Source organism: Canis lupus, chromosome 20, assembly GCF_048164855.1.
Source record: "Canis lupus baileyi chromosome 20, mCanLup2.hap1, whole genome shotgun sequence".
Classification (NCBI taxonomy): domain Eukaryota; kingdom Metazoa; phylum Chordata; class Mammalia; order Carnivora; family Canidae; genus Canis; species Canis lupus.
The window spans coordinates 56,922,711-56,946,553 of NC_132857.1; the positions used below are offsets into that span (position 1 = coordinate 56,922,711).

Consider the following 23,843-nt stretch of genomic DNA (forward strand, 5'->3'; position numbering starts at 1 on the left):
GACTCTAAAATATTTCTAGGTCCAATCCCTGCATACCAGTCAAGCCTTTACCACCCAGCCCTTGGCATGATATAAAGTAAATATAAAGAAGTAAAAATTAATTAGAAAATTATCTTTCATGTGAAAGAACAGATTTTTTTACTCAAAGAAATTTGCTTAAAAACCATGCATTAGGGATCCCTGGGTGGCGCAGCGGTTTGGCGCCTGCCTTTGGCCCAGGGCGCGATCCTGGAGACCCGGGATTGAGTCCCACGTCGGGCTCCCGGTGCATGGAGCCTGCTTCTCTCTCTGCCTGTGTCTCTGCCTCTCTCTCTCTCTCTCTCTCTGTGTGTGTGACTATCATAAAAAAAAAAAAAAATGCATTAAAAAGGTTTGAGAGATGCTCAGAGAGCTCTAAAGAAGATTTTTAATTTGTTTGAGGTTTTATATCTTCTCCTCAGGAAGGGGTCCCCAAGTAAATGGCAGAGACAGCACTTAGGCTTATTCAAGTTATCGTTAATCAATGAACTTAATTAATTAATTAATTAATTATATCCTATATATCCCACCATTGACTTGAGCGTGTTTTTTTTTCAAAATAAAAAAGTTTTATTAGAAAAGAGTACTTCATGCTTATTTATTTTACTTATTTCTTTCTACTAATTACTTATTGTATGATTTATTTCTTTCCACGAAATTTGAGTAAATATTGACCAAACTTTCTACGTATTCATAAGTTATGTGGTCATTTATACTACTATGTGCAAGCTCTGCTTATTCTATAATGTGCTTATTTTCCTTTTCCCTCTTCTTGGTTGTCCCAAGCCATTCTCATGGCTTCTATCCCTTTCTACTTCAGCTTCTATCATCTCTTAGCTAGAATAATAGTTCTCTGACTTTTTAGTTAGGGATGAGGGTTAGAGAGAGAGGCCTTAGAATCCCTTGGATAAGGGATGGACTAGATTAGCCTGGTATGAGTACTTGGACAGTATTCCTAGAAGATTCTGATATCCAGCCTCAATCACGTCCCCTTGTCCATCCTCCTCAAGACATGCAATCCCCCATCTGCCAACCTCACGTACAAAAAATTGGAATCACTGACCACAAACCCAAGGTTTTATTTATTAGACACCTTAGTGATTTATGTATGGGCACTCTGACCACTTACTGTTATATTCCAGTCTTAATGCCATCCATTCATAATTAATTCCAGCAATCTCGCCACTTCTCGTTTCCGATTCTGGGTCTAAACTTTGCTTGCATATTGAATCACCCAAAGAGCTTTGAAAAATGCCAAGTGCAAAGGTCCACCATAGATCAATTAAATCAGAATCTCTGGAGGTGGGATCCAATAGTTTCTAAAGCACCCCAAGTGATTCCAATGGCTCAGAAACACTGATCTAAATTTATTGATAAATGAACTGCTTTTAATCCACTCACCAAATTCCCAGAAGGTTCAAAATCCAGTTATTCTTAGACTACTGTGCAAAAGGATTCTCCCTAGGATAAAGCAGCCAGATAAACAAATGAAAATACAAATTCTATTGAACTGAATCTCAGTTATACCAAGTATGATTTTTAACATAAGTGTGTTCCAACTAGATTATCTGGAATTCAAACTTAACTGGGGTACCGTGTATTTTACCCGGTAAATGTGCCCTAGAAGCGTATGCCAATGCAGATCCCTGGGCCCCAGTCAACTCCAGGAGATCAGGAGTGCATCCAGCTCTCTGTACTTAAAACAAGCACATCAGGCGACTTTGTTGCAGGTGATGGGTCACACTTTTAGGAGTATTTTTCATTTTATCACCTTGTTTTTCTACTGGTGTCCAGTGTCCAAGGTTTCTGGCCTCTTAAAAGTATTAAAATAAAACATAAGGGAAGTTGAAAAGTTAAATAGATCTCTTTATAAATGGTGATTTTCAGTGTACGATCAACCCAGAGTCTGGAATTAGAGTCCAGATACTGAAGTTGTAATTAGTTTCCTCTAGCGTCTCGACCATGAACATTCGGAAGCACCTATTTACTTTACCTCCTGATCTGTAGTAGAGACTGAGAGTGTAGAGAGCCTGTCCAGGCCCACAGGAAATGTGATTACAGCAAGCAAGTGGGATGTAAGAAGAGAGATGCCAGCTTTACTAGGAAAGGCAAGGAACTCACCAAATAACAGGTTAAATTTTCTAAAATTTCAGCCATTCAATTATTCACTCCAAAAATTTTTTTTTCACTCAAAAATTTTAATAGAAGCCTATGATGTGCCAGGCTTTGTGGGAAGTGCTGGAGTCAGACAAATAGAGTATGATCTCTGCATCAGGACAGCAATTCTCAAATTTCTTGATTCCGAGAGCCCTTTACACACTTAAGAACTACTGAGGACACCAAAGAGCCTTTGATTATTTTTTAAGATGTCTATTTGTTAAGTAATCTAATAATAACACTTATAAGTTGTTATGTACTAAAATAAATAGCATGTTTTTATGAAAAACACTATATTTTATAAACAAAAAATAGTAAAAAAGAATGTCATTATTTTATTCTCTTGCAAACTTCTTAGTATCTAGTTAATAGAAGATTAGCTGCATTCTTATACCTGCTTCTACACATTCAATCGGTTGAGTAATGTTTGGTTGAAGTAGCTGAAGAAAATCTGGCCTCCGCAGACTTGTAGGGTCATTAGAACACAAGATGCGCTGTGGGAACACACAGCATAGCACGATGGTGAATAAAATAAGTCATGGGCGCCACTAATTGGATCAGTGGTCTTCACACACATTTATTTGATCACATATCTCTGCCAGTTAAATTTTTTTTTCAGTTAAATATTTTTATCAGAACTATATATACTGTTATCAGTATGTATATATATCTTAAAATTATAGTGTATATTATATGCTATATAATAGTATATTAATATCACTCGAGGTACCAAGTTCACTTGTGGTTGAGGTTCTTTGTTAATTATAACACTTGTAGGGATCCCTGGGTGGCTCAGCGGTTTAGTGCCTGCCTTTGGCCCAAGGCATGATCCTAGGGTCCCGGGATCGAGTCCCACATCAGGCTCCTTGCATGGAGTCTGCTTCTCCCTCTGCCTGTGTCTCTGCCTCTCTCTCTTTCTCTGTCTCTCATGAATAAGTAAATAAAATCTTTAAAAAAAATTATAACACTTGTAAATCTATATTTCAAATAGTCTTCTTGAAAATTTCACTTCTTGCTTCCCCCCAAATTTTGACAGATTTGATTTCATGCCTTAGCTATAGTAAAAGTGTCAGTTTGCCACCAACTTATTATTCACGTATGCTTCCTTTACTAGTATTTATTTTAATCTGTGTTTTCTATTTAAGAGGCTTCTTTTTTTTTTAAGATTTTATTTATTCATGAGAGACACTGAAAGACAGGCAGAGACACAGGCAGAGAGAGAAGCAGGTTCCCTGTGGGGAGCCCCATGTGGGACTCCATCCCAGGATCCCGGGGTCACAACCTGAGCCGAAGGCAGATGCTCAACCACTAAACCACCCAGGCATCCCTATTTAAGAGGTTTCTTAAGCCTTTTGTCCATTCATGAGGGTGACTTTAACCCAGAAAATATAATGCAAAGCCCACTCAAGCCACATGAACCACCAGGAGACCAAACAGGCAAGGGTGCACTAACATTCCTGCAACACCATGGCATCCGGTTCCCTTCCGGAGCACCTTGGGCAGCACCGGACACCTCACTGACAAAGCAACAAGGGGAGGATACCAAGATCAAACAACGTACTGAGTATGAATCACACTTCTTTTCTTTTCTCTCTTGTTTTTTTTTTTTTCTCCAAAATAGACTTTCTAATATTTCCTTCCCACTCCAGGTGTGTAGTGTGGGGCACACCCCCAGAGCAGACCATTTTGGAGACACTGGATCAGAGTCTGTGTTATGACAGCTCCGGGAGACTGTAGGTACCATGGAGTGCTCATCAGGAGCTCTAATGCAAGGTGGGAGGTTCAGGGAAGGTTTCCTGAAGGAACGGATCCTTGAGCTAAGAAGAGGTATGTATTGGTGGCGGTGCTGGTGGAGTGGTCCAAACAAAGAGGATTTATATATCATTATTTTAATTGGAATGACTTTGGACTATCCTTCTCTAGAGCTCCTAAGTAAAAGTAGATAGCACCTGCTGACTACATTGCTCCTCTCTTATCCCAGAAATTCAGTGAGTTGCTTACTGTGCTCTAGGTGAGGAAACCAAGGCTCAAAAGTACTCAAGACCACACAGCGAGTGACCAGCAAAACCACAGCCACAGGACTCATGTTCTCAACCACTGTATGATATTGTCTCTTAAGTACCGGTCAGATAAGCCTACTTTCTCATCATCAGGATGCCAAGATGGTTGTTATTTGTCCATTCATTCATTCAGCAAGGGTTTATCGAGCTACAACTATTATAAGTCAGGAACTGAGTTCAGCTCCAGTGATGTGACTGTCTACAAGAGAGATGAGGCTCTGCCTTCATAGAGCATATGTCGGAAACGGAAGGGGAAAAAATAGCGAATACAATAGTTTCAAAATGTGATTAATGCGATGAAGGAGAAAACAAAAGGGTTGAGATAGATTGTGATAGAATGTGATAGAAGAACCTACCTGGGTAGGTAAGGATGGCATCTCTTCAGATGGCATGTGGGCTGGGAGTTAAGGATGAAAAGGCTGTGGCCATGTGTAGACGAGGAAAGGAGAATCATTCTAGAAAGATAAAAGGACACATGCAAAGCCCCTGATGTGGGATAGAGTCGTCGACAGAAAGTGACTCCCGCCTTTGGCTGGCTGCACGGGAAAGTGGATCCAGAAGGGAGCTGGCCGAGCATGCCTCTCTGGGAGGCTAGCTGGAGTGCTTCGGTTTGCATTCTCTGTGTTACATCTCTTTTGCTTCTTCTTTGAGTGATTGGAATATTAAAACAGAGACTTGCCATCTGAGCCATGACCACTATGTTGTCATCTAGAGATTCTTATCATCTTGATAAGATCACTCAGGCATTACATGTGAACAAGGTAGAGCTCGGCCAGCACTCAAAAGGAAAATCAAATACAATTTGCAAGGTAAAAAAAAAACAGAGCTGAGCAATCAATTAAGAGAACACAGGCATGAAAATCTAAAGTTACGGGAGGAGCTAAAAATATGCATGCCTAGGGGACATTTTTAATACAGGGTATTACCTGTTTATCGTATTTTTGGATTAACGTCGTGCCTAAGAGAATATTCAGAAATAGCAAGTACGACTTGTTGTGTAATAACTTACTACACGGTATTAAAAATCCGAAAAACTATGTTTTCCAGATACCTGGACTCATGATAAATATTAGACAGTGCTCACAGCTAATTTGCTTGGTGCTGTAGGCCTAACACTTTGTATCCGATTTCACTTAAGCGGCGTCCACTGGGAACCCAGCGCCGGAGTACCAAAGGGCATGTGTGTAGGGTACGTTTCATTTTCCTGGTCTCTGACACTCACTTAGCAACAATCAATGAGGCACTGATAGCATTATTGATCACGGTGATAGCATTGTTGATTTTAGAAGTCACTGTAAGCCCTGCAGGCCTTGGAACAAGGGATCCTATTTCACAAAAGAGAATAATTTTCGAGACTTGCTGAGTTTGCCCCTCTACCCCCTTGTAGAATGAGGAGCACATGCCTGGGAAGTAGGATTAGCCTGAGACTGAAACTTAGACTCGGTACCTTTACAAATTTTCTCGTTTAAAGAAATTTCAGGCCAGGTTGGCGCAACTCCCCGCCATACCCATCCTCGTGGGGCTCAGTTCTGAACTGGGCCGCCACACGGGGCACACAGGTTCTTCCCTATGAATTCCAGGAGATGTCATTCACGGAAACTCTGTCTGTGACAGCCCTGCCTTTGAAGAGACGGGTTATTACAGTGTAATCGTTACGTTGAACAAGCCAACTTGACGTATAATCAGAACTCGGCTCTTCTGTCATTGTCACTTTAAATTTATTTACATTTTATTGATGAAAACTCAGAGAAGCCCATGACTTTTTTCCTGCCTTTTATCTAAATCACAATCATATGGCCTCTCGGTCATAAATGAGTTCTTAAATCCGAAAGTAGGCTGTAGCCCAGTGCATCCATCCAGGGCCAGCAGACCACTCAGGGTCCGGTCCTTTCCCACCTCCAGCCCCGGTCAGCTGTAGGCTACAAGTCCGACGTGAGAAAAGGAGGCAGCAGTAGCCCTGCATCTACTTCTCTCCCAGCTTCTCTTTCCTTCCATCCCCGCTCGTGCTAGCTATCCTGAGTGCTCCATGGGAGAGACTGTGGGCGCCACCGGGACCAGAGAATTCTCGTGCCATCTGGTGGCTTTGTGAGCTGGCCTCCAACTCCCGGGGTGATGGCTCGCCCTTAAAGAAGACCCTGCTGATGGGCAGCCCCGGTGGCCCAGCGATTTAGTGCCACCGTCAGCACGGGGCGTGATCCTGGAGACCCGGGATAGAGTCCCACGTCGGGCTCCCTGCATGGAGCCTGCTTCTCCCTCTGCCTGGGTCTCTGACTCTCTCTCTCTCTCTCTCTCTGTATCTGTCATGAATAAATAAATAAAATCTAAAAAAAAAAAAAAAAAAAAAAAAAAGAAGAAGACCCTGCTGAGCACCCGTGAGCTTCTCTGGCCTTCCGGCTGGCTGGCCACCTCACTAGGCCCGGATGTGAACGGCTCCTCCTGGACGTCTGCACGGAAGCAGCCTTGTTTTTGAAGAGACGGTTACTGTAGTGTCATTGAATAAACAGAAGTTGAGAATTAGAATTAGAACCCAGCTCATTCTTACTTGGCTTTCAGTTTTCAAGATGTGGGCAATGAGCATCTCCCTTCAGCTAGCGTCTCTCGACCTGCCCTCCTTGGTCCTCCTTGCTCACAGTCGGCTCTGGGGTGCTCTTGCCAGCTCCAGGATGGTTCCTCCTCTCGTGTGACCCACATCTGGCTCAGACGCGCTGGAACACTTGTTGCTCCCCACAAGCCCTCGCTAGTCGACATGCAGAGCCCCCTAGTCTGCTGCTTCTATCCAGGCTGCTTTAGCATCCAGGCTGGGGCCACGGGCCACATTCTTTTGACTGCAGTGACCCCCTACCGATGACCTGAAAGTTCCACTTGCAGAACATCCTCCCTAGGTTTGGGATGAGACTATAGCAGACTCCATTCTCCTGCCAGGGGACAGGGGCGGGGGGCGGGGACGACAGCTTTCTAGGGCAGCACAGTTTGACAGCAATGCAAAGGGAACTGCACAGATCATTTTAATTTTCTAGCAGCCACACGTAAAATAAAATAAACAACAACAAAAAAGGATTGAAATAATGGTAATAATATATTTTATTTAGCTCCATATATCTCATACATTATCATTTCAATATGTAACCAATGTGTACAATTTATTACTGAGGTGATTTATAATCTTTTCCCCCCATGCTAACTCTTTGAAACCTAGCATGTATTTTACAATATAAGCACACCTCGATTTGGCCCAGCCACCTGTGGCCGGTGATTATCACCCTGGACAGTGCGGGCCTATGGAAATTCTCTTCTACTTCCTCCATTCTTAAAAGCAGCTTTATTAAAGTTTCATTTACATGCCATCAGATTTTTAAGGAGTGCTTAACTTTTCCCAAGAGGTGTTTGTACTGAGAACCAATCTCTATATTCTAAGAAGATGTTAAAATGGGTCATTTTCATCACCCCAAAAAGATCCTTTTCCAATCACTCCCTGTTCCCACACGGAGGCCTCGGCAACCACTAATCTACCTCCTGTCTCATTTTTTTCTGGACATTTCATACCAATGGAATGATACAACATGTGGTCTTTTGCTTCTTTCACTTAGTGTAATATTTTTGAGGTTTATCCAAGTTACAGCATGTTTCAGTATTCTTTCTTTTATTGTCAGATAGTATTCTATTGTACAGATGTGCCACCGTCTATTTATTCATTCCCTGGGTCATTTTGCTTGTCTCCAGGCTTGGCTGTGAGCTGCTATCGACATTTGTGCACAGGGCTTTGTGTGGACATATGTTTTCATTTTTCTTGGTAGATTTCTAAGGGTGGAATTGCTGGGACATATGGCAAATTTATATTTAACTCACGAGGAAACTGCCAAATTGTTTTCCAAAGTGGTTGCACCATTTCTCTCCCCTTTCTGATTCCTTTCCCCACCCCACCCCCCTCCAATTCTTATTTATGTATTCTTGGTCCTACAAGGACCGAAGAGCTAGAGAATTGGTCCTCCACAATATCCTTCAAAAATTCTGCATTTGGGGTCCTGCGTATTTGGTATCTAATAGTTCTCACATGGTCGTGTCTGTACATATTAAGTCTGGAGGAGCCCCATTTTAACATCTTATTATAACATAGAGATTGATTCGCAGCACAAGCACCTCTTAGGGAAAGTTAAGCATTCTCTTTAAAATGCTCTCCTGTGGAAAAAATAAAATAAAATGCTCTCCTGTGATTCTTTGCAACGAGCAAGAAGACATATGTCTCAAAAACAACTGGAAAGCAAGGTCTATTTGTATGGCATTTGTAATATGCGGCTATTGCCAACAATTAATTAGTAAAAGGGGTATCTAGGCAGGGAATTCTCAATTTATATATAATAAACAAGGGATCCTGAAAACTCTCCTAATATCCTGGGAGGGGGAGAATTTCTGAGCAAGTGTTTCTAATGGGCAGCCTGACTCCGAAGGATACCTCGTCTCTCGTGAGCGCGTCTATGACTGCTAAATTTTAAACAAAAAGCTCCCGGGTGGAGGAAGAATGTAGAGAAATATTGGACACAGTCTCCGTGTAGATTAAAAGGAACGATTCTGTTGTTCCTTGTTTTCATCAGTTTAATAATCCTGTTGGGGTTTCCCAGAATGTTTGAAGCCAATGTCTTATGACGCCAGTGATTTTTCTTGGTGTTCACTGGAGGGGAATGGGAAAGACAATGTGTAGATTTAATCAGCATTTGATTTTCCGTAGTCCCTTTGCATGTAGAGAGGAGCAGCTGGTCGTAGGTAATCTTGCCCTTGGGAATTATCAAGTAAAAGAAAGAGACAAGCAGCAGCGTCTACAAAGGCAGCTTTTATGAGGCTGAGCTAAAGAATCACCAGGGAAGCAGCTGGGTTCACCATTTTCATCCAAGTAATTACTGGAAGAGATAGATGGTTTTCAAGGTCAGTGGTAGAAGGAGGAACTAATGGCAGCCCTTCCTCTGGGAGAACATCCCCAGGAGAGAGGACGGATGAAGATGTCAATTTCCCAGCCTGCTGGGAAGCAGCGAGGACAATGTTGAGAATCAGATGAGAAAGACCGGAGTTCAAATTCTGCGTCTTTCAGCTTAGTTCTGTGAAGCTGGGCATCTGCCTTAACCTCTTAAGCCTTATTTTCCATATCTGCAACATGGAAATACCCGTGGAAGTTAGTGCCCATCTTGCAGGTGTTTTGTGAGCATTAAATGAGATAATCGATCAAGTTGCTTCCATCCCTTTCTAGAAACTGAATCAATGAATTTATCTGGAAGACCCCTCAAACAGAATCAACACCTCGCCATCCTTCTCTTTTGCAATTCTTAGCATTAAAGAAATTCTGGAAAAATGACGCTTCCTGGTTATCACAGCCACTGTAACAAATCAGACCCAGGACCTTTTAAAATGTATCACCTTCAAAAAATGAATCAAAATAAAATAGACTCTTTTTGGGAACAAAATTCATTTTATTGCATAGCTGCTCCTAAGATAAAAACCAATTAATAATAATTTACCCTCTGCATCAATGTCCTTCTTCGAACAACCTGTCTTAAAGAAATATTTTAGAATAAAGTTTTTAAATGTACAGCAATGTGCATTGTAGTGCTATTTGTATTTTTCAAAAAGTGGAGATGAGCAGTATGTTTAAAATCAAAAACAGCAAGTAATAAAGTAAATTACAACACGTTCATAAGATAGAATATTATGCAAATGAAGCTATGTGGAAAGGATTTGGATGATGTTGGAAAATACTGAAGAAAAATATCAGGTGGCAAATGACAGAATTAAAATACTCTGGACTTGTTAAGAAAAAAATTTAGAGAAACACTGGAAAAATTAATGAATATGTTAAAATTAATGAATATGTTTACAACAACAACAGAAACAAACCCTCAAGACCTAGGAGTGTCTCTACGTGGCATTTAGCCTGACCTTGTGTCTGGGACTTGTCCCTGGGGAGAGTTGACCTTTGCTGGGGCTGAACTAGAGCTTCTCTATTTCCTGGGCCCTAAGAAAGGCGGGTCTAATACCTGTGGAGGTAGGGCTTGCTACCACAGACTTGCATTAATCGCAGTACTGAAAAAAAAAAAAAATCGCAGTACTGAGCTAAATCTGGTCACTCCTACAGACCTCCCTGTAAACCAGCTCTGCAGTGTCCATTTGTTACCCAACAGTCCAAGCGCTGGCTTCTTATAATCAGCAGAGCTTTTTGTGGTTTTGGACAAAACACACACACACACACACACACACACACACACACACCAGTTTCCTTGAAAGCCACAGTAGTCAGGGTTTCCAAGAGTGTGTTCCAAACCCACATGCATTAGAATCCCCCGGAATATTGGATAAAATGCAGATTCTTGGGTCCAGACCCACACCTATTGAATCAGTCTCTAGGATGGCTTAATAATCTGAATTGTAAACAATCGTCCAGATGGGACGTTCAAACGAAAGCTGGAGAAACTGCATTTTCATAGTGGCCTAGAAGTTCCTATGCGTCATAGCAAGAAAGTTATGTTCCCCTCCATTCTCTGCCCACATTGGTTTCCCCCATATTCACCTGGGAATGTTCTCTGATGACAGTTAAAAGTCATTTAATAAGCACGAGAGAGCTGAGTTGAACTTTCCTATGAGCAGAGAAAGCAATCTCATGCACAAGACCTCAAGGTGATTTCTTTGTTATTGGTGGATGAAGAAGGAGAACTCCATAAAGCCTTGCACCTGTGTCCCTTGCTTCATTTTCCATCAAAGATGTCCACTACTTCGGTTGTGCCTTCAGGCCTGGAGTTTCAGAAATTCTGTTCTTTTAAATATCAAATGTAACAGATGTTGTATTGACAGGGTGTTTGGGAAGAAGATTCAACTCGATATTGTTCTTTCTATCTTACAATACTCATTGTTCAGTTCTTCTTCCTTTATTTTCTTATAAAAGTTTTTAACTTACTGCTTTCCCTCCTATTGGAGAACAATCAATATACTCTCTATCTTTTTTCTTTTTGCGGCGTCAAAGAACAAATCGATTTCATTACACATACAATTAGAGCTCAATAATTGGACTTGGAGCCCATTTGGCCCCTCTTCCCCTTGTGGGACAAGGCTGAACCCTAAGGGGTTTTAAATGCGTCCATCCGGCTGCAGTTTGCAGGTGCAGTCATTTTGCAGGAGCCCAAGTCAAGACATACATATGCAAATGTGTGTGGATGTGCCCAAACTGAGTAATTGTGCATGCAAATAGGTGATTAAATAGACAATTACCAAATCTGCATGAACAAATGGAAGTTGTGCATATTCAATAAGCAGGGGGCACCTGAACATTATGCAAACAGGCAGCTTTCCTCAAAGCCTATGGAAACCTGGCCCCTGGGGCCTCAAAGTAGCTTAAATCCCAGAGCAAGCTGGGTCTCAAGTTGCACAAGTGGAATTTACTCTTTGACCTCAGCTGCCATGGTAATGACCAAATCTCTGACAAGGTCATCTTCAGGAAGTACCGTGGGAAAGGGGTCTGATTACTGCCATTTCTCTCCACACACTACATTCAAGGCAGAAATTTAAACTAAATATTGTTTTATGATTAGTATTAAGAAATGAGCTTTGGCTATCTCAGCACGCCCGCTCTCCCTGGACTGTGCACCCACTCCTCCAAGGCAAAGCTCAAAGCTGGTGCAGAGAATCAATCCAAGTTAAACTATCATATCTAGGAGGAAATTGCTACAGCCCATGTCACAGAGCTTGCCGCCTGCCTCCTCCTCTAGGATTTTAATGGTTTCCTGTCTCACATTGAGGTCTTTAATCCATTTTGAATTTATCTTTGTGTATGCTGTAAGGAAGTCGTCCAGTTTCATTCTTCTGCATGTCGCTGTCCTGTTTTCCCAGGACCATTTGTTGAAATGACTTTTTTTTCATTGGATGTTCTTTCCTGCTTTGTCAAAGATTAATTGACCATAAAGTTGTGAGTTCATTTCTAGAATTTAAGAAACAGAACAAAGGAGCATAGGGGGGGAAAAGGGACAGGGAAGCAAAGCAAGAAACTATGGAGAACAAACTGGTGGTTCCCAGAGGGGAGGGGGGCCAGGGGGAGGGTGAATATGTGATGGGAATCAAGGAATGCTCTTGACGTGATGAGCCCCCGTGTTGCACGAAGTGTTGAATCACTATATTGTACACCTGGAACTAGTACTATAATGTATGTTAACTAACTGGAATTGAAACAAAGACTTAAAAATTAAAAAAAAACAAAAACCTACATAGCACAATGGATGCAATTTTGCGATGTTCCTGTCTACAATAGCACTGCCAAAAACGAGAGTGGGTCTTATTTGATCGTAAGTAACAATTTTCAGGTTTTCATTGCGGGCTAAGGAAAAACACCCATTGGTTTTAATTGTTCATTTCTTCACAGTTCAAGATCTCAGTTCTCCACCTCCCACCTAACCGTGATGGATGGTGTTGTCAGTGCAGTACATCAATGAGAAATGATTTCACATAACCGGGGGGCTTTTCTGACAAAAGATTAGTGGTGATGCCTGGACAAGCCCACTAGGAACCAGAGATAAGTAAAGTTTGAGGCAGCAAAGGAGTGCGGCTTGCTGAAATCCTCATATTTTTCACAAAGGTATTTCATGTCTACTAAGTTCTATGAGGATATTTTCCCACATTCGGCTTTATATGAACTGCTTAGAGTCTTTTACTTTACAAAGTAAGAAGTGAATTTACTACAAGCCATAAAATCAATTACTCAATCCAATCCATAAACCAGTTAAGTGAAATAATTCCTTTACTTAGCACCTGTCAGGAGGAGATTTCAAAATCTTCTCACGGGGGGTCAGAAGTGAATGGAATTAGCCGTGTTCCAAAGAGGAAGGAGCCACGTCTATGTGGAACATCAGGGAGCCCTGAAGGGCATGCAGATGCGTGGGACCTCTCGCCGGTGATTATCCAAGGCCACTTCCTGGCCAAGGAGCCGCTGCAGAACCAGCATCCTCTTCTGCATGGGCATGGGCACCTGAGAAGCTAACCAAGGCCGCCTCCAGAACGGCAAGTTGCTTGTATACACAGTATACGCGGCCAGGAACTCAGTGGAGAAACTGACTTCACCCCTGTAGCCTCAGAAGCCAAGGAAAAGTCTTCTTTTGACCAAGTATAAATGGAATGATCATTTCTTCGCTTTTCACGAGTATCTGAATAACACTAATTAAGCAACAACCAGTGGCACCAACACTGTAAGGCAGTGTGCGTGTGCATGTGCGTGTGCTGTGTACGTACGAGTGTGTAATACACGTGTAAATATGTATATGTGTGTATTTTCGTAATAACACTAACACGGTATTTACCTTTTTCACTCTAGGGACATTTTCACTGATGCTAAAAGTAGAACTAGTGATGCCTTAGTTGGATCAAGGTCACGTCACCAAACCCGTCGTCATTATATGCCTCGATGCCCGCCACTCGTAGTAATAATAATAAGCCCGTTTCACTCATGAATATCTTGAGGGATAAAATGTGTGTTCACGGTATTAAATCTCTACCCTCAGTACATGCCTTTTTTCGTATTCTATGTGATGAAATGTTAAATACACAGAAAGCACTTCTAAGCTGCCTGAGGAAGTGTGACGGTTGCCCTCAGGAAAAGCACTTGTCTGATTGCCTGAGCTGCAAACTGAACTAGATACTTTGTCCACGAAATACCTTTTTGCCTTGAGACAACAACTGATAGGCGAACTATGGTTATCCAGAAATAGGCTATTTTGCAAACATTTTTTGGAACAGAAAGTGAGCCTATCACTTCAGAGAAAATAGCCGATTAGTTAATAAAATTAATGCTTTTGAGCAAAAATTGGAATTTTGAAAACTTGTATCCACCACTGCCGGTTTGACAGCTTCCCAATATTTAGAGATTTTTTTTCTGATGAGATTGGTGGTAAGATTATCAAATACAGTTTTCTGAGATTGTAAAATGAACTGTTTATCAATTTGAAAAACAACATAGTTCAGCAAACCAATATTTCTCAGGTGACTTATGCACGGTGTTACAAAGTTATGCATGGGTTAGAGATCCATGCCAAGTGCAAGATAGATCAATATGTTTTAAGGTCGTAGAGTTAAAAATGTTTATTCATGAGTTTTGGTTCCGTGTTACAATAAACATTTGAGAAACTGTTAATTGTCGAGTATCAGTGTAGTGTCAATAAGGAGTAGCCACAATTATCTAGAAAGACGATTAAACCACTCCTCCTTCTTCCAACTATATATCTCCATGAGATCTGCTTTTTTTAAAGTATATACTTCAACCAAACAACATAACAGATTTAGTGCAGAAGCAGATATGAGAACCCATCTGTCTTCTACTAAGCCAGACATTAAAGAGATTTGCAAAACTGTAAAATACTGTCTCTCTTCTCACTCATTATTTTGGTTTTGGAGAACATAGTTATTTTTAACAAAAATATGATATTTATGTTATCCTGTAATGGGTTTTAATTGTTATTTTTTAAAAATTAGCAAATAAATAAAATATTCTGTGTTGATTTCAAATATGGTAAATATTAGTAGGTAAAATCTTTATGAATAAATGCCCTTCAAGGTCCCCAATAATTTTTAGAAGTGCAAAGGTGTCCTGACACCACAAAAGTTTTAAGAATTGCCAGTTGTAAGCAATGGTTTGTAAACTTTTTTTAATGTCAGACTCCATCCTCAAAGGAAATTTTATATGGAAGTCTAAATTACAAAAGAGATAAAATCAGAATCGTTCTGGTTAAAAAGGGGAAAAGGCCCCAAAGCCACCCCAGTTTTGCCCCTCCTCTCTCCCCTTTCCCCTTCCACTCCCTCGTTAGTTGTTCTATATCTCAGTCTGGAGATCTCTGCACACAAGCTTCCGTGGATGGATGGATGGGGTGGCAGGAAGTGCAGCATCCCAGGCCTTGTGGGAGGGGAGGATGAGGCCGAGGGCGCTGCCGGGCCGAGTAATGGGAGAGCCGTAGGTCAGATTGTAGATGTGGGAGCCTCTCCCCTGCTCCCTGGTCTTCCAACTGGCATCTACTCAAGAGCTGGAAGATCTTGAACTTTAACAGACTTGCCTTGTGGCCACTGATCTCTTAAGTATGTGTGGAATCACTGGTTAGCACACCCAAAAGGGATTAATTTGGCAAGGAGAAAAGGTGTTGAGTGTAGGGTGTATACGGGGACATTCCTGACATATTCTTTCCTCTGAATTATCAGGGTTGAGATTGGGCAATTGAAGATTAACTCCCTCCCCACTGGGACAAAATACCATTTTGAAAGACCAGAGAAAGGAATGAAATACAGGAATACCAAGGAGGGGGAGATAATGGAAGCACAAAGTAGGGATGAGAAGAATTCTTCGAAGGGGTTCTGGCTCCGGACAGACCTTAACGGCAGAGGGAGGGTAGTACGGCCAGATAAGGAAACCCACAGTCTGTAGCCTTAGTTCCGGACCTCTGGCCCTGATATTCAGATCACAAAATCCAGCCTCTAGGCTTTTATTCAGCTCTCTGGAAGGAATCACAAACTCAATCTGACACCGACTCACTATTGCATCCCTTTGGGTTCAGTGTCCCACTGACAATGATCGCATCATCGTTCACTCTGTCAATAAATCTAGATCCCTTGATCTTCAAGTCCTGTCGATAAAGACTTACTATCCTTGGAATGAACCATTGTCATCAGGAGGTGATTCAATGTGCAAATCTCCCCTTGGAGTTGGGAAAACTACCAGAACTACTGGCACATACTCCCTGTACCCTCAGGCTTGACACCCAGAATTCTGAGCCCTAATAAGTTTAACGCCGATGGCACAGAACACAGACTCGGGGTAGCAGGTTCACAGGGAGTCATGCCAAGTGGCAACAGTAGTGCCCCTACATTTGGGACACGTTTTTCCTTCTAAAGATGGAGGAGGCCCTCCCTACCCTGGCTGGCCAGAGGTACCTTTGCCGCACACCTTCCAAATCTGATTCTCAAGCTTCACGATGATTATCCAGACTAGTCTGATAAAATCCCCCCAATAACACCTTTTCTTCTTACATAGCCAGTGTTAGGGTTTTTTGTTTTGTTTTGTTTTTAGCTGCTATTAAGAAGTCTTCAGCTATGCCCTATTTTCTCTTTATTTTATTTCCAAAATTCCCTCCAGATCTAATTTGCCTACCCTAGCTCAAGCCCAGAACATCCACACGGACGCTTGCTTCTCCTTTATATCAGTCTTTCCCCCAGTCCAACCCAACCTCTTTCCAAAGATCTTACCATAGCATTCACTCCCCTGTTATAAAATAAAAGCAACCAAATCTTCACGGAGCCTTTTCGTTGACAGAATTATGTTTGGATTTCTACTTAGCGTTCAAGCCCTTCAACCTACTTTCTAATATGCAGCACTGAGCTCCTTGACAAAAGGAGCCAATTCAAAATGATCTTCGTAGCCCCAAGACCTAGCATGATGCCTGGCATACAGGAAAACACAATAAATGTTTGAAACAAGTGAATACATGAATGAATGAGTGAACAAATGAATGAATATTACTCAATAACCCCGTGTACTAGATACAATAATTATTTCCCAAACTTTCTAAGGAAGAAATATGTATGTGTGCATATATTTGTGTATATGTATTTAAGTGTGTGTGATGCGTATTTTGAGAGATCTGGTCCCATGGTGCGTTGAGTACTTTCACGTTGCTGATGCACACTGACCACGAGGTATTACATTCAGTTTGGGTCTCCCTGCCCCACCCAATGACACATCAGCTCTCCCAGGGCAAGACCCATGTCTTATTTATCTTTGTAGCTTTTAAAGGTCTAAGCATGGAGTAGCTGCTTCACACATCCTCGTTGAATTTGCCTCCTGGAGAGGAAGCACACAGTCACCACAGTCCCCGCACAGGCAGTGGATGATCCTGCTTGACCAAGAATTCCACTTCCCACAGCTCCCGCGGGAAAGCTTTCCCTACTTCGACATTAAATATGATCTTTGCTGTAGGATTTTGTAGACACTCTTTGCCAGATTAAAGACTTCACCTTTTGCTCCCTGTTCCTTGACAGGGCTGACCCTGAGGGCTCGACCTATGCCTACGGGAGGCCGCCGTGACCCCAACGTTTCCTCCCATCCCCGACAGCAGGGATCCTGGACCGCGTACTCAGGCTGTAAATTGCCCAGACAAAATGGAAATCAAATCTTCAAACCAGTTCTGATAATAAAGAGGGTTCTGAAATCCTACGAGAATCTCTATAATTATCTCAAGTGAAACCTTCTTATTAAATTTTAAACTTTTCATTTTGGTTATTGTCCTTTATGGGAAAGGGGTGGATGGGAATGAAGCCTGGGAAAATTATGAAGATGTTAATCCTGTTTCTGTTCGCTCGGCACACCGCTTGGGCTTAACGGGGGTACAATGCAAAACCCCTCTAGGAACTGACCCCAGGAGTACTTCACAGACGCGGTCGCTGGTTTTCCTCCAGCCGGGAACGGGAGCGGGGTAGGCCGCAGGCCGTGCGCTTTCTGTCCTGCCTCATGGTGGACAACTCTCGGATGTTTAGTGCGTTCGTTGACTTTCTTGCATAAACAAAACAAGGTATTTTATCCAGCTCTTGCGGAATGACAGTACGAAACACTGAGCAAGGCAAATATCTCCAAAGTGAGGAACCGGCTTCTGGTGATTATTAACCTACCTTGCAGATCCTTGCTCAAGAGCCTGTCTCTTAGGTCCCACGGTTAGGGGCGTCTCAGCCAGAGGAGCCATGCCATGAAGGCACAGGAGGCGTGGACAAATAGCAGCCTGGGCATGCCAAGTGGTGAAATCTGCTCATCCATCATTCCATTTAGACAAATGAAAGATTACAGCCCGATGAGAAAATGCAGCCACAGCCACACAATGCTTTGTGCACAAAGTAAATTACTAGTTTCCTGTGATCTCTCTGACAAGTAAATTACTGCTGAAAATAGCATAGATGGGAACACAATGACAAAGAATGCAGAGACTTGGTCCTTCAAAGGAGTTATTAGACCTCCAATACAACCGTTTCTAAAGAGCTCCAGAACCTCACCCCTACCCCCCACCAATGGAAAGAGGGTTTTCTCCCCTCGTCATTCCATAGCATATCTTGCAGAAAAATAATGCATGAAAGGCAGAGTGAGAAGTGGATTCCTCGGGGATCAAATATCCTTTCTGTGTGTGTGTGTGTGTGTGTGTGTGTGGCTGGGAAGACGTTAAAGAAGACAAGAGGGGAGAGGAGCTTGGTGCAGGAACTGCCCTGCCTACGATCAGATCATTCAAGCTTGGCAGTGAACCTCGGTAACGGAGTACATTCTCCATAAGAAAAGATAACCTCCAAGAAAAGTCTTTTTATAGCTAAACAGTTTCCAGCTCTTCATAATACTTTTGTACAATAATAAAATGCAAATTCCATTTTTCTCTTTATATAAAATAGGGAAAGGCTATCTTATTAGAATTTATTTTCCTTTGTTTATTCAAGGCCTAAACTTTAAAACATCCTCAAAAGGCTCTATGAACCCCAGGGACAGAACAATAAGAGGTTTATTAGCTAAGTCAGATGGAGCAGAGTCGGGAAGGGCACTGAAGATAATAGAAGTAATAAACGAATCATAAATATCATGAATTTCTAAGCTTCAATTTCATCGGAAAGAATGTTCTGAAGTTGACAGACTTCATAAAATCTGAGAGTCAGATAGGGTTTGGGGCAAGATTTAGTGACATAAAATGATCTACCCAGTACGTCAGATATCGTGTGGTAATGTCGTTACTAGAATCCCGATATTGCAGCCTGTTGAGTTTTCCACGACGAGCGTAGGGATTTCTTCTAGAAAGTCTGACGGCAGTGTGCTATAGTCAGCAAAGCACTTAATGGGAAGACTCGATCCACGTCCAGCTCAGTGGATGTCTCGTGTGATCTTGGGCAAGAGGCATAAACCCTTTGCGCATCATGTGGAGACTGAGGTCGTCAGCTTGAGATCAGATATGCTGAAGCGGCAGCAGGGGCAGTGTGTACTCCAACAGGGTGTAATCAAAACCACTTCCATAATTTTATATTAAAAAAAAACAAAAATCACATGTGCTTACAGAATAAAAACCACACAGAGCAAATTCGACCAAATGGGCTGGGCATATAGTACATGGATTAAGAAACACACGGACATAAAATGCTGAGATCTTGTCCCAAACTGGTGGCCTCTGTGGTTCTGAGTGGTTTGCTCAGACTCTACTTCGCCTCGGTTTCTATCTCCTCATCGTAGTGGGTTTGTTATTGCATTGAGTCCCCTCTCGTGGTCTTGGCAAAATTGGCCTAGGAGCAGAAATTCATGGACAACTGTTTAGGTGCCCAACGTATCACTTCTGCTATTACATCTAAATACCCCCATTTAAATTTAGTTGAGCAAGCATCTCTGTACCCTGGCTGTATACATAAAGACTTTGCCCCTGCGTTCGGAGACCTACAACTTGTGTGCAGAAGACAAGCATTTTATCAGAAAATGGCCTCTGGGCCTACCCTTAACTTTGGGTCCTCTGTCTCTTTGTCAGCGTGATCCCAAATAATCCTACAGTCCAAGGCATTCGGTGGGAATGCATGTCTACAGCGAGGGAAGAGGCTCTCCTCATTTGAAAGAGCGAGGAGAATGGCCATTCTTGAAAAGGTTAAATTCCTCGTGTCCTTTTCTCTGTGCGGAGCAGGGGAACCTAGTGCTTATCTGATTACAGTAGCTTCCCTATATTGGCTGAGTAGACATCAATGCCTGACTCTAAGGTGGGGTCTAAGAATTCGTATTTCTAACGAGTTCTCAAGTGATGCTTCTGATACTGGTGCGGGACCACATTTGAGGTCCCCTGGTGGAGACGAACAATATTCAGACAGTTATGTGTGTACATTTCAAGATACACAGAAACTTTACCGGTGGTCCAGGGGACTGGGTAGTTTAATGGGATCAAATTTCTAGATGCTTAATTTCTGTCTTATTTTTTCCTAATTAATAAAGTGATCCGTTTGAGAATTCACCAGTGGCTCTACTTTCCCACTTCTCCCTTTGCAATTGCTCTCCTCCTACCTTGCAAACTGACAAACAAACAAACAAACAAACAAACAAACAAAAAAAAATGCATAACTCTTTCCAAAAGGAAAAAGTTTCAGGGAATTGAGTGAAATTACTATTAAAAAATTCCTTCCGGGGCATCTGGGTGGTTCAGTCGGTTAAGCATCTGACTCTTGATTTGGGCTCAGGTCATGCTTTCGGGGTCATGAGACGTGGGGCTGCACTCTGCCCATCAAGCCTAGTTAGGATTCTCTCTCCCTCTCCTTCTGCCCCTGCCCCTCCACCCCTGCTCTTGCACATGCGCACTCTTTCTATAAAAAAATAAATAAAAATTTCCTTCCTTCTTTATCTACTTATTTCCATGAATACCGTTTCTTAGTGTATATGTTTATTTTAACAAAAAAGGAGGAGTATTAAGGCAGAAAACTATCATACTCCAGCGTATGTAATTTTCATTCATGGATCCAGGAACCCAGTGAAAAATAAGACACACACTTTTTAGTAAGGGCTATCTTTCAATAAAAACTTTCTCTTTGTGATTGTTAATCATCTTTTCAATATTTTAATATATTCACTTTGTTTGATCAATAGTGTGTGAGAACTAATAATAATAATAATAGCTCAGTAATAAGTTAATAACTCAATCTAGAAAAAAGCTATGACCTGTGGTTCCCTAAAATTTCACGTATGGAAATGTTCTTGCAACATATAAATATCATAAAATCATGAATAAAAACCTTCCAACATGAATGTATTAGAATAGGATGTTGAGAACAAGTAAACATATCAAGTCAAGGCAAAATGAAACCACATATAATTTCACAGTGTTAAAGCAGGAGCATTCGCATAGGGCTTTTGGCAGTGGGGGGTGGGGGCTTGAAGTTGCATTTATTTATTTATTTATTTATTTATTTATTTATTTATTTATTTGCATTTATTTATTTATTTGTTTGAGTGCACGAGCAGGTGCGCACATGGGCACCTGCATAGGTGGGCGAGGGGCAGGGGGAGAGACTCTTCATGCAGACTCCCTGCTGAGCTTGAGCCCGAGGTGGGGGCAGCGGCTTACTCTCAGGAGCCCTGAGATCAGGACCAGAGAGGAAACCAAGAGTCAGTCACCTACTGACTGAGTCACCCAGGCGCCCCAGGGGCATTCATTTAGTTTTAAACCGATGAGAACGGGTATCAATTCACTGAGGTCTTTTGATCCTGTGGATGCATATCCAGAGGAATTAACATTTTTTCTTTTAAAATGTCCTTGTTGGGATCCCTGGCTGGTGCAGTGGTTTAGCGCCGCCTTTGGCCCAGGGCGCGATCCTGGAGACCCGACCCGGGATCGAATCCCACGTCGGGCTCCCGGTGCATGGAGCCTGCTTCTCCCTCTGCCTGTGTCTCTGCCTCTCTCTCTCTCTCTCTGACTATCATAAATAAATAAATTAATTAATTAAAATAAAAAAAAATAAAATAAAATGTCCTTGTTTACAATATGAGGGAAATTCATTTTTTTTGCCACTACTCAAATTTAGATTAAAAGTTGCATGTCTACCTAGAATATGTGATGGTTTTTATGTCCTTTTTTTTTTTTTCCCTAACTCTTATTAAGAGATACTTCAACAAAAATCTGAAGACAGCTGGTTTGGATGGCATTTGCAGCCAGAAATTAGTTTCTCTTCTCTGAATCGATCGTCTGCTATTGATTTTATTAATTTCCTGTACCTTGCTCAAATTACTTTCAAAATTTTGATAGGGCTAAAGGCCTCCTCGGAACCCGCAGAACTGTGCCATGAGGCTTCCTGCCCCAACTCTGACATCTCAAAGTTATCCTGTGGGAGGGGGGGACGGAGAGCGGGGGAGAAAGAGACAAATGCACCACATTCCAAAAGTTACCAAACTTCCAAAAATTCCACGAAAGGAGTGAGACAGTAGATTGTCCCCAGTGCTTAGGAATGATTTGGGCAGTTGTCCTACTCTTTATAGGCAAGTTGGGGCGCCACTGCTGCCCATGGCTGTGTTCAGCATCACTGGGCCTTAAAAGAATTGCTCGCCATCTGGGGAATTTGGCATCTTAGATGCATATTCTTTCCATATTTCTACTCCCCTGTAGTAGCTAGTTTTTCCTTGCAATGTGCAGGTTCGCTCAGCTACCTTCGTGTTCCATCTCCCCAGGATGGCTTACAGCTCATCTCGAAGGCCCCACTGGCTACAAGGTCTTTTGATTTCCCACTTGTGCTTGCGAGTGTCCCTGGGGCATTTCTCTGGCCCTCTTTGCTTGTCACTAACGCGGTTACGTCACCACATGGCTTTGCTGGGGTTACAAAGCCAAGGTCGAAGGTGTGGGCAGCTTTTCCTGGCAGTCAATTTATAATGCTGAACATCTTGTACACGTGGACACCGCATGTGACTGACACTAAATATCCCTTTCCACACACAAAGTCAGTATCCAGTGGGACTTAGCCCTCTTCCACTATTGAACAAAATTAACACCTGCATGTTCCAAAAATCACTATCACGTATTATGAAAATGAATTTTAACCGATAAATATAAAGATGTAAAGACCTCAAAATACTCTGTGTTCAAGAAAGACATTAAGGAAATAGGAGAAAAAAAAAAAAGAAAATAGGAGATACATGATCATCTTGGAAGAATCCCTCACAAACACAGGGGGGAAAGATGTTAATTCATGATCACTGAGTCTTGAGAGGTTTTTATTTTTATTTTATTGTTTTTTATCGTTTCTTTTTTTTTAACGAAGATAAGTTTACTCTTAATCCCCATCAACTATTTCACCCATCCCCCCCACCAATGGTCACCATCAGCTTTTCTCTATAGTTAAGAGTCTGTTTTTTGGTTTGTCTCTCTCTCTCTCACTCTTTTTTTCTTTTTTCTTTGCTCATTTGTTTTGTTTCTTAAATGCCACATATGAGCAAGATCATATGGTATCTGTCTTTCTCCGACTGACTTATTTCGTTTAGCAATATACCCTCTAGCTCCATCCATGTTGTTGCAAATGGTGAGATTTCATTCTTTTTATGGCTGAGGAATATATATATATCACATTTCCTCTATGCATTCATCTGTTGGTGGACACCTGGGCTGCTTCCATAATTTGGCTTTTGTAAATAATTCTACAATAAACATAGAGGTGCATGTGTCCTTTTAAATTAGTGTTTTTGTGTTAGAGGTTTTTTTTTATATATCCTAAATATAAATCTTTTATCAGACATATGATTTGTAAATGTTTGCTCCCCATCTTTGGCTTCTCTTTTCATTCTCAGTAATGTGTTTAAAGAGCATAAGTTTTTAATTTTACAAAGTCTGATTTATCAGTTTGTTCTTTTATGGATAATGTTTCTAGCATTATCTAAGAAATCTTTGCTTAATTAAAATCTATAAAGATTTCCTACTGCGTTTCCTTCCAGAAGTTTTAGTTTTTAATTTTACATGTGGGTTTATGATCCATTTTGAGTTAGATTTTATATATAGTGTGATATGTATGTTGAAGCTATTTTTTTTTGGTATAAACATATCTAAGTGTTCCAGAATCATTTATTGAAATGATATTCCTTCA

At 41.6% G+C, this 23,843-nt stretch overlaps 1 long non-coding RNA gene across 1 annotated transcript in view; it reads left to right on the forward strand.

Moving 5' to 3' along the window:
* The window catches only part of LOC140612146 (uncharacterized), a 115,721-nt gene extending 98,278 nt beyond the window's left edge, over positions 1 to 17,443 (forward strand). The window contains exon 4 of the long non-coding RNA XR_012013460.1: positions 17,274 to 17,443. This is a non-coding gene — a long non-coding RNA (uncharacterized lncRNA). The remainder of the gene's footprint in view (positions 1 to 17,273) is intronic.
* The last annotated feature ends 6,400 nt before the right edge of the window (positions 17,444 to 23,843 follow it).